The sequence below is a fragment of the Lygodium microphyllum genome, chromosome 27 (assembly GCF_053477565.2).
Source record: "Lygodium microphyllum isolate KBCC chromosome 27, Lygodium_microphyllum_v1.1.10, whole genome shotgun sequence".
NCBI classification, from domain to species: Eukaryota; Viridiplantae; Streptophyta; class Polypodiopsida; order Schizaeales; family Lygodiaceae; genus Lygodium; species Lygodium microphyllum.
In genome coordinates, this window is record NC_141161.1 from 113,240,376 (window position 1) to 113,253,588 (window position 13,213).

Genomic DNA, 13,213 nt, shown 5'->3' on the forward strand with positions numbered 1-13,213 from the left:
CTCCCGATTCATAAGATATCAAGGAACGTGAAGCAGGCGCCTCTCTTAAGCCACAAACATGGGCTATGGCTCCTGCAAGAGCTCTGGGCCCTTGTTCTTCAAGCAGTTTCTTAGCTGTAGGAAGAAAAATGTTCTTCACATCAGCATGTACATTCTGTAACTTGGCAGTTGCCTAATCAACAGAGGATTTCAGAAGATCCAGAGAGCTGGAAGGATCTATGTGCTGGAACCTGCAACCCAACTCCCGTTCTAGAGTATCAAGTGTCTGCATCTTGAATTGTGTATGCATAAGAATAGCAGTTCCCTGTTTGCCAACACGACCTGTTCTTCCAGAACGATGCACGAATGTCTCTGTGTCATTAGCCACATCATAATGTATAATAAGATCAACATTTTGAATGTCTAGACCTCTAGCTGCAACGTCTATCACCACCAAGACTGACAACCTTCCATCCCTGAAAGATTTCAAGGTCTTCTCTCTCCAGGCTTGACTGATGTCACCATGTAGGGCCTCACACCGATGTCTCAAGCAGGAAGGCTGCGACAGTTTGAAGTAGTGCTAACAAAAAGACTGCGTCAGGAACGACGCCACGATCTCCTCCTTGTTCCTTTCGTTATTATTCTTCTTCTGAGTCAACTTCTTCTTGAGTCCTCTGCACGGGCTTGTCAATTGATGATGAGGATTGCCTCCACTGTAGAGCGAACGATAATGGCAAATTGTGATATGATTTGCTCTCAAGTCGGCAGCACAGCAGCATCAGGCTGTTTGCCAAGCTTTGGCCGCTGCTCCTCTCTCCTCTCAGCCACACATCTAGCATTCCTGGTTTCGTTGCCCTCTGTTCCCTTCCTCATAACCAACATATCATGGAGGTGCTCCAATAAGTAGAGACACTGCATGTTTCTCCATGTGCTTACTCATATCAATCCTCACAAGTGCTTCTTCAGTATTAAACATATATGAATCTAGAGCCTTTGCTAGCTCTGTATTTCCTACCCCTATTGGGCCCATGAACATAAAACTTGCAATCGGTTTGTTGGGATCAGAAAGTCCTTACCGTGATCGCTGGATGGCTTCTGCAACTGCCTTAACTGCCGGATCGTGTCCCACCACACACTTATGCAACTCAACATCCAAGTACAGCAATTTCTCTCTTTCCAACTGCTGAAGCTTCGACACTGGAATACCAGTCCACTTGCTCACAATCTCAGCAATGTCATTTCCTATGACTTCCTCTCTCAACATTGGCTTGTCTAAGTTCTGATACTCATCCAAAGCTTTCTCAGCTGCTTCCAGCTATCTTTGAAGAGGCATGAGACTGCCATATTTTAATCTCGTTCAACTTGCTGTATCTCAATATTCACCCGATCCACCTCTTCCTTGATTGACCATCATCTTCCACGACTCTCCTCTTTTTCCAGTAGCATCCCCCAAATTAGTCGATCGTCCTCCTCTTTTTCCCCCATACTTTTCGCTGATTCCTTCAATATAGCTTGATAAAAAAAAGCCCAATGAATATAATTACATCCATCTTTAAGCCTTTCTTCTGTGGAGCATCATTTGTCTTTAGTGCTTTAGATATCAAAGACTCTTTAGCAGAAATTTGAGGCATTGCTACCTCTAGTTTCTTTACACCAACAGGAGATCTACGCACAAACTTTGATTTCGGCCTTAAGAACTGGGTGGCAAAACGCTCTCTCGGTGCTTCACTAGTGCTGTCAAACCCCATTGAAGGATTCTTGAGAGTCCTTGAGAGATGGTTCAGACCTTGCTTATTGATGACTGAAGAAGCCGCTGAGCTTGAGTTTTCGCATCCTTTAATATGTACCTTTACTCACTTAAGCAGCTTTTGAGAGACTTCCTTCAACTCTATTTCATGGGAACTTTTGAGCTTAGATGATCGGCTTCCACAAAGCTTCCTTTGATTCCACAATTCCGAGTACTTTTCTTAGAGATCATCATTGAAATTATCAGCTTGATAATGTCCTTTGGCATCAGTTTTTCATATTTTTCTAACACACCCACATCATGCATACAAACAGAAACACACACACACACTAGCGGAATATATACATTGGATGCAGGTACTGAAAGGACGGATTATCATAATGCATCAATCACACACAATGAATCACACGCAGAAAAATAATACAAATGCACAACAAAAAAAATAGAGGTGTATACGGCTCGGATGCGCAGCAGCACGACACCGCATCTGCCACGTAGTGGAAGTATTTTGGCCGTTCCCACTTAGGACCGACCTGAATCAGGGTTTTTCCTGTTGGTCATTTCCCAAACAGCAACTAGCGTCGAGCCCGAGCGAACTACTTTACGCAGAAACGCTAGGTCCGAAGCGGATTCACGCTGGACTTGGTTCAAGGAGAATGGGAAACGAGAGGGATGCAAGGCTTGATCTTTCTGCCATAAGGCATAGTCCCATTCCGTTTCCCTAAAACAGCGTCAATCGGGATTATTGTAACTTAGATTTAGGTCAATGCTCTTGCTGTTTGTGTTCTTTGAATGATCTTCTTGATATCCATCATGATTGAGAAAAGTTACCGGCCAACCGGGACCACCCATCCGTAGGACGGACCTATGGCCATATCCTTCACACTTTCCTCAGGTTGTTTTAGTTATCAATCAGCTTCCTTAATTAGCCCATTAGGCACTGGTTCCTTCACGTAATCATAGCACTTGACATAGAAAAGCAATGTCAAACAAGTTCCTTTTCAACAGGTTATCATATTTATCTTTAAAATACATAAATTCCAGCCCCTAGGCTTATCCATAATCCACCTGAAGGCTATCCAGCAATCCACAGGGATTACTAATCCAAGATTCTGCTCGTAGACTAACATGCGGGCCTCGAGATCTAATCCCTAATCACGTTGGCCTCTTGTGCAGGGCTCGAAAGGTGAGGGATTTACGGCCAGAGTCCCCTTTGGCACCCAAGCATTCTCCTGATCCAAGTAGTGCTAAACGGAGAGACCTCTCACGGCGGGTTCGGTCCACCTTCTCGGCACGGTTAACAACCCCCTTGGTTAGGGCCAGGCACGCAGTCGGGGGTAACTGAGGCTGCCTCTCCCTTCAGGCCTTCAACGTGAAGCATTAGATATCTTTTCATCCTTTAATTCTTTGAGCAAACAAAGCAAAACAGTGCTCTTAAAATTATTACAAGCACAATCATTTGCATTGGTTGTTAATTTTTGGCCAACTGCTAAGGAGTGAATCCTTCTTTTCGAATGCATCCAGCACTCGATCTGGGATCAATTGCGACTTGGAAAGATCCCCAAGGGTTTGTTCGTTAACCCTTATCCTTGGGTTAGGGCTGTATCCTATTAACCGAACTTAACCAATACCTTAAGTTCAAATAGTAGTACATATGTTATTCTAAATTGGTCTTTTGCTTCCAAGGAAATATCTCATCCCCGTATCTTGGTTACTTTACCCAAGAAAGTTACTATATCAGGACAATTATTTATCCTCTTGCAAGATAAACTTGCGTAAGAATCGACCACTCTCATTTCGAGGAATTGGCCATTCCCTTGTGATCAAATCACAAGATCATGCGACTCTGCAACTTGTTGCACAAGTGTCGCATCAAAATATGGGACTATTTACCTATCGAATGGAGTCTTATAATCACGAAATCATGATTAGATATAACAATCCGTTCCTGATTACATTCGACCGACATTGTCGGTCCTAAGGTTCCAAGTTCAAACCGAGTTTCATCTTTTTAGCGAGAGATCCTTAGGGTAAAAACCCTGGATCATTTCTTGCAAGTATGTCCTACTGTCCCTACATTCCGTGAATGTGGCCAAGTCTTTAGGTTTAAGAGTTTCAGCTTTAGCAATAAGAGCGATTAAGTAATGTCCTCAACTTGCTAACCCTAGTTATCTCTTTGGGATATGTTGCATTGAATTAACCTTTCCTAAACGAGTACCTCGCGGTTTTAGGTGTTTAGGTTTAAACCAATTTAACTTGTCTATTCTTGAAGATAATTACAGTACCATTTCCGTAACCACATGATTCATTGTATACGTATAAGTTGATTTACAAACCCTAACTGTTCGGGTTAAGATCAAAGCATAGGTTAAGTTATAGCATAATTCAATTTGATCCTCCTATAACATGCAAATAAGATTCATGCTACTAAACTTTAGGATTTTATGTTTAAACATGCAGCCTTTTTCTACTTTCATTTTTTTGAATGAATTAGTCGTATGCTGAACTTACACAACCTTTCATTGATTTGAGTTTTTTTTTTAGGCCACTTGCCTAGAGTTAAATCTTCTTCGTGCAGCCTAGCAATTTCCTACGGTTGCTAGTAACTATCTTTAAGAATCATTTCGAAAAAGATGTTCAATAATGCGATATGCGGTTTATTTCTTCCATGCTTAATCAAAGTGTACTATCATAATTCCGTTTTGTAAAAATGGGCATTACTTAATCTAATTTCATTTCTTTGTAATGCATAAAAACCACTTGCTAGAAATGCATAGGAATCTCATGCTCACTTTATTTTGTTCGTTTTATTTTTTTATAAAATTCCAATGACCGAATTCTTCCATGGTGAGCTACTTCTTTTAAATTAGTCAAAGTATTTAAATCAAAAAAATGCATCCTATCTCCAACAATGATCCATGCACGATTGAATTATAATGACGTAAATCAAAATTAGGAAGAAAAACCTGGACTTGTGGTGAAATGTCCACATGGATGTTAGGAGATGATCCTCCTGTAGTTGCGCCTTGTGCCTTCTTAGGGTCCATCTCGTGAATTCGGCCTTTCCGCCTTGGACACAGGTTTATGATGTTGGCCGTCTCCTTTGCACGCGAAACTCCCCTTGTGATTCCACCGTCCTTCAGAATCGAACCTTAGAAACGGAACTTATGAAATTTCCCTTCCTTTCGTAGAAGCTCCGGGGTGCAAATTGTCTTCACGGAAAGGGGAAAAAGAAAATAGCTTTGTGGTATGAAAAAAAAAGGGGAAAAGGTAGCTTAGAAATCCAGGTTATAAAGACCCCTTATGAAAGGGTTTATAAAAGTCCCTAGGAACGGCCTTTAAAATGACGTGTGAGGGGGGGAAAATCCACGGGAATTTCTAAAATGGCTATTTGTGTGGAGAGGATTTAAGAGTAACCCTGGTTAAATAGCCTTAGGGGAATGCTATGAAAGGCCTTAAAACCGGCTAGGGGAGGGAAAATCCACAAGAAGGGCTTTGAGGACTTATGGGGAACCTCACGGAAAGGGGATTAGGTGGAATTTGCAAGGAAATGGGTGGAAAAATCTCGGGGGCATGGGGGTATAAGAACCACAATAGGGGGCTTTTGGATTCTGGGGGGGTTATTAAACCCACATGAAGGCCCTTCAAGGAAGCCCACAAGAAGGGGGGCTTCCAAGGAGGCTTTAGAAGCTTCCTAAGAAGCTTCTAAAGCTTTTGGAGATTGTAAAAGCCCATGTGGATAAGGGGATGGAGGCCAGATGGGATTCATTGGCGGCAGCGGCAGCGTCCTGCTTGACAGCTGGCAATCATCAACGTCTTCTTCCCTCCATGGCGGCATCCGTCACGATAATTATCGCCTCCTCTCTGTGAGTCGATAGCAGTGTGACGGCTCCTACTATCCTCTTTCTCTCCTCCCACGACCACCCCCCTCTACAAGGTTTATATAGGTGAGGGGAGGGGATCCTCCCTCCCCCACGCAGCATCATGCATGCCTTTGCCCCCTCCATGGCATCCAGAGGGATGCTTATTCATCCCGCCTTCCCTCCCTCTCCCCCAGCACGACAGTCGGCTAGGGGAAGAAGGGAATGATTTAAAAAAAAATTACTTATTTCTTTTAAAAAAAATTATCCTCATGACCTCTATGAAGAGGAGGTTCTTGTGAAGAATCGCGGGAGGAATCGAAAATATTACATTTGCATTTTTTTAGACTTATAAGAGGTCAAGCTCTCTCTCTCTCTCTCTCTCTCTCCCATCTTTTCACACTGCATATGAAAATATGATCTCATCTCTACATGAGGCTGATTTCTTCTATTCATATCCACAGAAAATTCAAACTCTCACATGGATTTTTTTTCTATATTAAAATGATTAATATGAGAGACAATCGGGGATATATTCCTGAACTCTCTTTCCCCACATCCATCAACTTGGTGGCTCAAACAATTCCTTCATAATTAGTAATATGCTCATTTCGACCCCTTATATGGTGATCAATAACTTTGATATCTATGAGGTAGATTTCATTGATCACCTCACACTATTCTCTTTGTGGTTCAAAGATAAGATACCTTATGAGTTCAAAAGAAAGGGTATTATAGTTAGTAAAGTTTACGTGATTATATTTACAAAAGGGGTTTTGAAAATAAAACTTGAAAAAAATCATAACTTTAGTAAAGTAAGAGGGATCATTTAGAGGTCTTGTAGCATATAAAGAAGTGGTATTTCTTAGTATCATTTGAACACATGCTATATAGATGATTTCTTATAGGTGGACCCCTTGGGGTCAATGTATTACTAATCTATTCTTATTCTTTGTCATACACAAAGGTTTAACACCTCAACAAGATGTGGGACATCATGTTTAATCAATGACCTTGTCTCATCCTCTAATATTATGCAATTCTCAAGAAAGAAGCTTATCACATTGGCAAAAGCTAGTCTAGCATTGATTCCAACCTTGCTATTATAGAAGAAGGCCAACCTATAGACAATGTGAAGCAACATTGATGTCTCATTAGAAAGATTTCTTATCTTGAAGGAGATGATGAACTTTCAAAAACCCATGTAGACATCAAGTAACATGGTGAGATTGATCACATCCATCAATTACTTCCATGATTTCTTCTACAATTATCATATTTGGACCATTCCTTTTAGTGCTTTGCTTTTTTGGATGCTATCATCTCTTTGCTCTACCACATGGATACTTATTCTTGATATACATCTACATTTCTCTCCTTCCAAGCTTCCAACCTATCCTTATTTATCTCTCACTTCCACAAAACCTCCATTAGAATCCAACCCATTTTTTCATTGGGCCACTTCTTTTCAATCATCCTTGAGCTCAAAATATGATCCAAAGCATATAGTGAGTAGCACCAAGTAGTTATCTTTTGAGGGATTCATGTGTATCACAGGTGGCTCTTGAGATTGCATTTACAAGGCTATTTTACAAGTAGGGGAGATATAGATGTCTAGATCTTTACAAATAAAAATCCTCATCAAGGAGTATGGAAATGCAAGATATCATTGAGTAAATATTCAAGAAGGATGAGGTTTTTTATATAAGATGATGACTATAAAAAGAGAGTCCATTAGTCAAAGGATTTCCATGAAATTACTTCGATACATGGGCACCCATAAAGTATCACACTAGAGAGACTAGGAGAAAATGCCCAATCAAATAAAGAGTCAGTATTTTGTATTTATTTGTTAGAAGACTCACAAGAATGTACTATATTGATAAAACATGCTAGAATCTATTCATCCCTCTGTAATAAGGTATTACACCAATGATTTGTCATTGTAGGATAATAAGGATCACAAAATTGAAATGCAAGTGCAAGGTTTTTAAGACTACAAAGTACTTATACAATGAGTGTGTTTCATATACAATTTGAGCGTGAAACCCCTCAACATGGATAGACCAAACTCAAGGTTCAAGAGAAATGGTCAAATTTATATATCATTAGTATATTTTACAACATTTCTTAAGACAAGACCTCATGACAAGCATAATAAATTACTGTAAAAGCAAGATGCTTTAGTTGACATGTTAAGCACTCGAAGGACTCAACTTTAATTTACTTACATGCAAGATCTAATCAATGAAAATACCCTCTAATAGTACATTACTTAAGAGGAGTAACCTCATATCAACACTCTTTCCAACTAAATACCATCCACCTTCTTTGAAAGTGCTAGTCAGTGGATGGACTAGGGCCCATTTCTATCATCTTCTTAGATGCAAAAGAGAAAAGGATCACTAGATCCCCACTACAAATTTCAATGTTTATTCATAGTATTCATGGAGCTCTTTCTCTCAATCAATCAGTTTAGAAATGTGTGTAACAAACTCCAACTTGTCTACAACTACAATCCATGCCTAACTAATATCCAACTCAAATTGACTCTAAAAGTTTTCATTTTAGGCTACTAGGATGCATGAAGATGTAAGCACAATCATTCACATCAGTAGTTGACTAAATTTCCTACAAATAGCTAGTATAAAAAATTATTAAATATATTTTTTAGAAACTTAACTCCCATCCTCATGCTACAAGGATTAATCGCTTTTGAAGCATTAAAAAAGTTGTGGTCCCGTGCTAAACTTATTTGAGACTTAACTCCCATCCTCATCCTACAAGGATTATTGTGTAGTAATGTCAATATCGTTATGAATTCTTGAAATTGTTTGTCATAAGCTACCTTTTACACACTTTCCAATGACTTATTTGAGTTCCTTGGAGTCCTTCATATGTCAACATTCCAAGAAGGGACCAAATAGTTATCATCATCATTGCATAGGGCTTTCATGACATTAAGAGCTATAGCAAGATAGTTACAAGACAAATACCAACATTGAATATTACAAAATTTCTTGATAGATCATAGCGATGCCTATTTGTGTGCTTCCTAGCTAGTTTTTTTAGGTAACACTAGTGAAAAACCATGTGCATAATTTATAAGGGCATTTCTCAAGCTGGCAAAAAGAGCCCATCAATGCAATAAAAAATTGGACTCAATACTCAACAATGGGACATCTGACATAAGTTATATACTTACAATAGCTTATTATGAGTAAGAGTAAGAGACTAATCAATGAAAAGCTCATCATTATCATCATCTTATTCTTATTCTTAATCTTATCCATAAGAAGAAGCTTTCAATTGTACATTACAAAACATTACTAATGCATTGTGTGAAAAATAATGGACAGATAGGGCCAAATATAACACATTGAGGCCCAAAAATTAATCCTTCTCCAAAAAAATTTACAATAATATATGTGATTATAAAAAAAGGTTAAATAAGTGTTGTGACTAAGAACTAGTATTGCTTAAATAGGGCTATGCTCTAGTTCATTTTGTTCTTGAGAGTTATATCCATGATGTAAAGATTGACTATTCCTTTTAAGACAATTACTTTTATGTTTTATCAAAAGTAAAAATAACTAGCTATACTCATAAAATCTTACAAAATATCTTACAAATTAAAATGGTGTAATAAATAACAAATATTTTTCGATGTCTTTAACATTAACTATAAAACACTTTAGCCCAAACAAAATACCAAACCACATATTTAACTACGTTGACACATTTACCCACATGCTTGAAAAAACTACAAAATATTTTCAACCATATCTAAGCAAAATAAAACATTATCTCTTTTAAACTATCTGTTACATGAACAATAATTACAAGTTTGAGAAGCTAACCTTATTTGGTTGGAAACTTGTCATACAACTTGAAATCTTGTGTTGATGAAGAGTACCTTGCAAAATATAAATTAATGGGAAACCAAAATATGGGTTGATCAAAGTTTGAGATCTAGTTGTTTTTATCTTTTGAAAGAAAAAATTGTAAATGTAAAGTAATAACAAAGATGAACGCATAAACATGCTATACAAGAACTATGTAGAAGAGCTGCTTCTTTGGAGAATATGTGGAATTTTCATTGCTTTTCTTTACTAGTCTTTACTTTTCTTTATTGTTGATAGTGGTAAAAAGAAAAAAAGCTAGATTCTAATCTTTTGAGAGATTGTACTTGCCTCTGGTAAATAGAACTTACACTGGTCAAATAGAAGCAAATGAGTAATAATTTCCAAGTAAAATATTTATTAGCTTTATGATGGGGAAATTTTAAAAAACAAATCATGCATTAAGTAATGATATCTAGCTACTTATTGAAAACTAACCCGTAATAATTAAATAAATACTATAATGAGTAAAATTCTATATAAAGGGCCTTCACCATACAACAATAAATTATATTAGAATTGAAAGGAGCACAAACACAAAAAGAAAGAAAATAGAAATAAGAGAGAGAAGAAATTGAGAAAGCATGTGTGACACAAGATTGGGTATAATCTCTCTCCATGTATGGGTGGAAACCTCCCTCATGCAAGTATTTATAACATTTAATTAAGCTTTTCCTCTCAGAATATATTGAAATCATCATTTTTGAGTTTTTACTTTTCTCTCCTTGTACTCCTTGCTTTTGTGCAAATGAATCAAATACAACCTATTCTAAATAGGTTTAAAACTAATAATAATAATAATTTATCTCTTCTATATCTAAATATATATATATATATAATAAATGCATTATGTATGTGCACAAGCAAAGTTCTTATGGTTATAGATGCATACAAAATGTACAATTTTTTATATTATTTTTCCACACCATGAAGCAGATAAATTGTATGGATTAAAATGTGCATTTGAAAATAATAATTCCATCTAACTTCCTCTAATTATTTGTTCACCATAACATAATGCATTAGTATCCTTTCATCTATCTACCATGCATAATGTGACTAGTATCACATCTATGCACTCATATAATAAGTCATGAATCATTGGAAATTTTAAAAAAACTACAATAAATAATATCAACTTATTTTCATAGTAAATTTTGATAAAATATCGTGATAAATATAATTGCATAACATTTCTTAAGGGTCAAAAAATAAATTTTCCCAATTGATAACACAACAAAAAATGGAAGGGTGGCCAACCATATGCAAACATTGCCTCTTGTTGGGAATTTGCGTCATATATTAATGCTAGCTCCTCTGGTAAATCTACTTTGTAAAATTTAAACTAATGCTACCTTCTACGGCCTCTACACTATAAAGTTCCATAGATTTTACATAAAATACTACCTCTTGCTTACAATGAATCTATGCTCCTATGCTAATTATTGTGATTCTGAGTGGTAAGCATCAATTAGATTATCATAAGTCAAAGTTAGCATTGATTTTTGAGTCTATTGTGATTCTTCCACTGAATTATTTCTGTAATTAACTAACTACTAGTTGCAATATATATCTAGGTTGCTATCTAGATATCCCTAGTAGTGGAAGCTTTGCATTTTGATCTTCTATCTATAGTTATATAGTCTTTTACTATAGCTTTATAAACATCCATGCTGAAATTCATTTTTTACTAGCTTCTTTGAGTAGCTCGTGGATATTAGCCTCTTGGCTCAGTGTTTCTTCTAGTGTATCCTTTTTTCTCACTTTTGGAACTAATTTACTATTATTATAGTTCGTACTTGCTTTTCTTCATAGACATAATGGCAAGTATTTCAAATGCTTTCAATGACAATGCTATTGGAAGACACAGATTTGGCATGTATTTGTGCAAAATAGAACATGATTTCTTGTTCTAATAGGGGTCTACTCATGGTCAAGGATTACTTAAGGAGCTAAAATTTTAGTACTAATCTCAAGGAGAATCATCAACTATAGAAGCAACTAGAGGTGTACCTTTGTATGGTTTTGACAAGTTAATGTGAAAAGAATTGTGAATTTATGATTAAATTTTGAATGTAAATTGAACTTTGGACGCCTCTTATTTTTTTGTAATCATCTCTTTTCAATAGAATCATAATGCAACTATCTTCATCATACTACGTGTATAAGTGGACTACAGTAAATAATCCCAACATAAAATGTCAATCATTCAAGCAAACACAAACCATGTATTCCTGTATAAATTTTTAGATGTTAGATTTTAAAGTTTTAGTAACAAATACTCATATTCACAAACATGCACTATTCATCAAAACATTGGCTAAAGTAGGTGAATAAAACCAAAAATACACATTGAGAGTTTAATGACCACTTAGTCGCAATCACAATGATCAATACAGATTTGTAGTAATTGTTATGAATTTCAATCTTATTAAATGCAAAAATGAGAAACTTTTGAAGATTCCTTTTCTTAGGCTAATGGATTCTAGCAATACCTCAAAGTTGAATTTAAACTTGGAATGCCACATCCAGAGTTCCACGTGTTTTCATGTGTTTGTTCGTGTTTGGGATTGCTCTATATTTTATAGTCAAAAGTCTAAAAGTATAATTTCATATCCATGGATATATTGTCAACATGGATGTTCTTGTCGAGGTCATTGGCGGGAAGAGCTATGGATATCTTAGAATGTTATTGCAAATGCTAAGTTTTTCCATGCATTTCTATAGAGCCATTACATTTTGGGACTTTTGCAACCTATTTTCCTATTATCTCTAGGGGCTTGCATGCTAATAAGTGGATATTAATAGTGCTCATAGTAGATTAGGAAAAAAATGCCATGTAAACAGGGGTTAGAGTTTGCAAATATATTGGACTTAATCACTTTTATGAAACCATTGGGAGAATAAAAAAAAGGGTGCTGATGAACTGAGGCTCTTTCTTTTAAAGGTTTAAAAATGATAAGCTTGAGTAATGGATTAACATGGTGGATCACCACTGTGGTTTTGTAGCAATCGATTAATGAAGTCTATTGATGTGGTGAGTTGGGGGTGAGTTAGGCTCTAGAGTCAAGAACGAGAGCCAATCTTAGTGGAAATCAAGGCTTTCTAATAAACGTTTAAAGCTTACGGTTAGAGCTTAATGCTATAAGCATGTGATTAAATTAAGAAAGGGGCATAGCAACTCTCACTCTATCATGACACCAAATGATTTCTTTCTCACATCATTGATTATAAAGATGTGGTAGAATGGAATTCCAATGCCAATTGAAGGTGGTTTTGAACGACAAGCCTCTATGCCATTGTTTGTTTGATGCTATACAATTAGAGCTTCCTCACATCATCATTTCTGAGTTCGAGAAAAGATACGATGGCCCCGAATAGGCACACATGTATAATGGAAGAGGTGATTATTAAGGAGGGCTTCCCCCCCCCCAACCCCCCACTTTAGTAAAAATAGCTACCCTAACAAAATATAAATCAATGCTCTATGCTGGTAATCTATTGACTATGAGGGCAGAGATGATGGCAGAAAGCATTGAGACATCATGGATGTTACCAAGGCTACAATTGATGTTCAAGAGCGTGCCTCATTAGCCTTGAAGACTTTGAAGGTAGGTCTCTGTAAAACTTAACCTTTAAGACTTAATGGCTAAGGGTAGGATAAGCATCATGAGAGAGAGAGAGAGAGAGAGAGAGAGAGAGAGAGAGAGAGAGAGAGAGAGAGA

General features: G+C 36.9%; 1 pseudogene; it reads right to left on the reverse strand.

Moving 5' to 3' along the window:
* Nucleotides 1-848: 848 nt before the first annotated feature.
* LOC148012721 (chaperone protein ClpB2, chloroplastic pseudogene) lies at nucleotides 849-1,312 on the reverse strand (annotated as a pseudogene).
* Between the last annotated feature and the right edge of the window lie 11,901 nt (nucleotides 1,313-13,213).